The sequence below is a fragment of the Neovison vison genome, chromosome 14 (genome assembly GCF_020171115.1).
Source record: "Neovison vison isolate M4711 chromosome 14, ASM_NN_V1, whole genome shotgun sequence".
Lineage (NCBI taxonomy): Eukaryota > Metazoa > Chordata > Mammalia > Carnivora > Mustelidae > Neogale > Neogale vison.
The window spans coordinates 11,735,956-11,740,141 of NC_058104.1; the positions used below are offsets into that span (position 1 = coordinate 11,735,956).

General features: G+C 52.6%; 1 long non-coding RNA gene across 1 annotated transcript; it reads right to left on the bottom strand.

The window, feature by feature from the left end:
- Positions 1-710: 710 nt before the first annotated feature.
- Positions 711-3,915, bottom strand: LOC122895335. The gene is made up of 2 exons (XR_006382189.1): positions 3,718-3,915; positions 711-1,066 (listed from the first exon to the last, which is right to left on the bottom strand). It is a non-coding gene; the product is annotated as an uncharacterized LOC122895335 (long non-coding RNA).
- Between the last annotated feature and the right edge of the window lie 271 nt (positions 3,916-4,186).

The window sequence follows — 4,186 nt, forward strand, 5'->3', positions numbered from 1 at the left end:
TCCTGGGATGGAGCCCAGCATCAGGCTCCCTGCTTGCAGAAGCCTGCTTCGCCCTCTCCCACTCCCCCTGCTTGTGTTCCCTCTCTTGCTGCGTCTCTCTCCGTCAAATAAATAATAAAATCTTTGGGGGATGGGGCGCCTGGGTGGCTCAGTGGGTTAAGCCGCTGCCTTCGGCTCAGGTCATGATCCCAGGGTCCTGGGATCGAGTCCCACATCGGGGAGAGCCTGCTTTCCTCTCTCTCTCTCTCTCTGCCTACTTCTCTGCTTACTTGTGATCTCTCTCTGTCAAATAAATAAATAAAATCTTTAAAAAATAAATAAATAAATAAAAAATAAATAAAATCTTTGGGGGAAAAAAAGAGGAAAGAAAGAGAAGGGAGAGAGGGGAGGGGCGGGAGGGAGGAAGGGAGGGAAAGGGAAGGGAGGAGAAAGGAAGGGAGGAAAGAAAGAAGAAAATGTTTTAAAATCGTGTTGTTGGGGACACCTGGGTGGCTCAGTAGGTTAAGTGTTTGCCTTCGGCTCAGGTTCTGATCTCAGGGTCCTGGAATCGAGCCCCATATTGGGGTCCCCGCTCAGCGAGGAGTCTGCTTCTCCCTCTTCCTCTCCCTCTGTCCCAATCCTGCTCATGCTCTCTCTCTCAAATAAATATAAAATCTTTAAAAACAAATAAAATTGTGTTGATGGTTGTACAATTCTGTGATGCTGCGAACCACTGTTTCGTATACTTTAATGGGTGAATTGTATGGTCCATGGATTATATCTCAATAAAATTGTCAAAAATAACTCTAACAGAGCCCATGAGTGGTGCTACCATCGAATCCCAGGGTCTTTGGGTCCATGAAGGCACAGCGGCTGCAGAAGCTCTTTGCGACGCCACCCAAGTTGACAGACCGGAGGAAATGGGATGATGAAGAAAGGCTTGTAATCTGATTTTCATCGGATTTCTGTCTCTGTAGAAGCAACTAGTATCTATTGAGCATCCTCCAGGAGACGAATCCAGCTGCAGGTGGTTAGACTTTATCAGCAAGCGCAAAACACAAGCTCCCTGCTCTCAGGACAGACAGACCTTAAATATGAAAACAACAGATGGTATCTTCGGTGAGATGGGAACTGAGGCATGCTGCTATTTCAAGTGGAGGGGCTAGGGAGGGCTTCCCTGAGCAGAAGCCTAAAGGAAGGGAATGTGGGTGTCTTGTGGGTACTAGGGGAACAGCAGATGCAGAGGCTCGAAGTTTGGGGCATTACACATACACACCAAAGAAACCAGTGAGGCTGGGCTGAGAGCTCTAGGGGAGACAGGGAGGGGCTGGGAGGGGAGCGGACCACAGAAGGGGCTCTGGCTCCTATTCAGGACAGGAGGACTGGAGCAGAGAAGGCGGTACGCCTTGATTTCAGTTTCCCAAGAAACACTGTAGCTGCTCCCTGGCAAACAGACCAGACCAAGAAGACAGACGTGAAGTATCCTTCTTCTTCAAACATTCCCATCCTTTGTCTGATAAATTTGAGATCTTTCTAAACAGTTTTTTGGGTTTCTTCTTTTTCCCATTTATTTTGCCAAGTCCGCCCGCTTTTAGTGCCAGGGGACTACAGTTTTGGTTACAGACAACATCATGTGCCTAGAAGGAGAACTCCACGAGTCAATTTCCACTTTTCTCATACTCAGATTCACTTGTTTGGAAAGTCTCTGACCCAGAGTAACACGCTTGTAACAGAAATGCTACTGTAGCTCAACAAAGATGCTTACTGAGAACAGGGAGAGGATCAGTACACATGTGCCGAGTATCCATGCGTCTTTGCACAGAAACTGACTATTCGAATCACTGACTGTAATCGTGACATGAAAATGATTCAGATTGCGGTTGTTTTAGGTACGGTAACAATATCACACCAATCAGAACTTAAAAAACAGCCGAATACTAAAAACTGAGGTCACAATGACTATTAATTCTGTCTTATACACAAAGAACTGACATTTGCCTGAGGTCACAACGCTAGTAATGAGTGGCTTGGCCAGAATGAAACACAAGCAGTTTGAAATGCAACAGGCAGGCCTCACCACTCACTACACAAAAGGTTCCCAGAGAAAGTGGCTTCTGGTTGGGCCTCGAGGGGTTGGCGGGGTGGGGGGGCCCTCCCGGGCACTGTAAAGGCTAGGATATGCACTCTGCAGAAGGAGCTCTGGAACTTTCTAGGGCTAGCTTCCATCCTTTGGATCCCTGGCAGGAGGCAGGCTGTGTGCTGGAGACCGGAAAAGAGAAAGAGTTTTAGCTAGTCATAGTGTGGCCTGAGGCTGGCCCTGGGTGCGGGCTGGATAGAGCAGGGAGGATTAAGTCTGAATTAAGGGGATGAGCACTGGATGGTCCCAGAACTGGGAAAGTCCCAGCCGTCAGCCTTTCTAGAAGTTTTCTGTCTTTTTATTTCATTAGTGATCAATTACCCCCTTATCATGTAGGGCCCTACGGGGGATGACAGAGAACCCAATATGGGTTCCTGTCCCCCAGGATTTCACAGTGGGAGACTTTACAATAAAAAGTGTAAGGCCAAAAAAAAAAAAAAAAAAAAAAAACGTGTAAGGCCATTTAAGAATAAATATTAAGGGGCACCTGGGTGGCTCAGTGGGTTAAAGCCTCTGCCTTCGGCTCAGGTCATGATCACAGGGTCCTGGGATCGAGCCCTACATCGGGCTCTCTGCTCAGCAGGGAGCCTGCTTCCTCTCTCTCTCTGCCTGCTTCTCTGCCTACTTGTGATGTGTCTGTCAAATAAATAAATAAAATCTTTAAAAAAAATAAATATTAAGGTCTCAATAAAACTGGGAGAAAGGAAATAAAAATAATAAGGTTTTCATTCAGTGAAATGCATTTACATACATTTTAAGAGTAATGGAGTGATGGGGCAGAGAGGTCGAAGGAGGGTCCAAGTTCAAACTCTGCAGGGACAGAAGCAGCCCTATAGTCCTAAGGAGGCCAGGCACATGGATCTGTGCTCCATACAAATTATGGTGCACCAGGAATTTTCCCAACACAATGCTTAGAAAGTAGGCGATACCCTCCCCTTGAACAGATGATAAAATTGAGACAGTCAAGAGGTTGAGTAACTTGTTCAAAGTCACGCAGCTAGCAAGAGGCAGAGCCCAAGGACCTCTGGATCTACCGCACAGTAAAGTGGTTTTATCACTTGGAGATAAAAAGAGATGAAAGCAAAAAAAAAAAAAAAAGACTTCATAGCCGCTCTGTCCATCCCAGCACCGGGAGAAAGCCGCAAAAACTGCCTAAGCAGAAAAGCACCGAGCATATAGTGCAACAATCCCGAGGTTCTTTTAAATCGTGTCTAGACACAATGTACCACCGAGAAACCCGGGGAAGCGCCGGTGTCATTAATTCTGGTGGCATCCCCACTCTCCGCTCCGGCTAGATGAAATTCAAGTCAGTGTTGAATTCTTTCCGGGCGCGAGGACCTCTGCAAGATCGGGATGCGCGAGGCGCCGGCTCTCGCCGGTTCAGCGACCTCCGCTCTGCTCCTCGCCGCCCGCCACCCGCCCTGAGGCGGCCGGGTGACCCCCCCCCCCAGACGCGGGATCCCGAGCTGCACCCCCACCGCCTGGCACGCTCGGATCCTCGCCTCTCCGGGGCCTCCCGTCCCCGTGCATTCTCAGCAAGTGTCCAGCTTGCGGGCGGGGGCGCGGGGAGGGAGGGGGTCCCTGGAGGCGGCGGCCCTTACTCTGCTGTAGGCGGGCGACCCTCTGCCCAGAAGAGGGCGTCGGGAGCGGGGCCAAGCGGAGCAGGCCTCCGGGGGCCTGTCCGGTCCGGAGTACGGAACGCTGAGGGGCAGCCGGCAGCGCAGCGCGCCGGGCGCAGGGTCCCGGGCCAGCCGCCCGAGGGGCCGTGGGAGCGCGCCGCGCCGGCCACCCGAGCTTCCCGGGGGACAGCCCGGCCGGCGCGCACGGGCGGGGCGGGGCGGGGGCGGCGGGTGTCTGCGGGTGAAGCCCCGGGGCCAGCACACAATGGGCGGGGGCGCGAGGCCAGGCGCCCCTCGGACGCGCCGCCGCACCACGTGGGCCGCAGAGCGCGCCGGGCCAGCAGCGGCCCGTCGGCCCAGGCCGGGCGCGGCGCGGCGTACGTGCGCGCGCGCGCGCGTGCGTGCGTGCGATTTGCGATCAGGCGGCGCGGCGGACAGCCCCGGCGGCGGG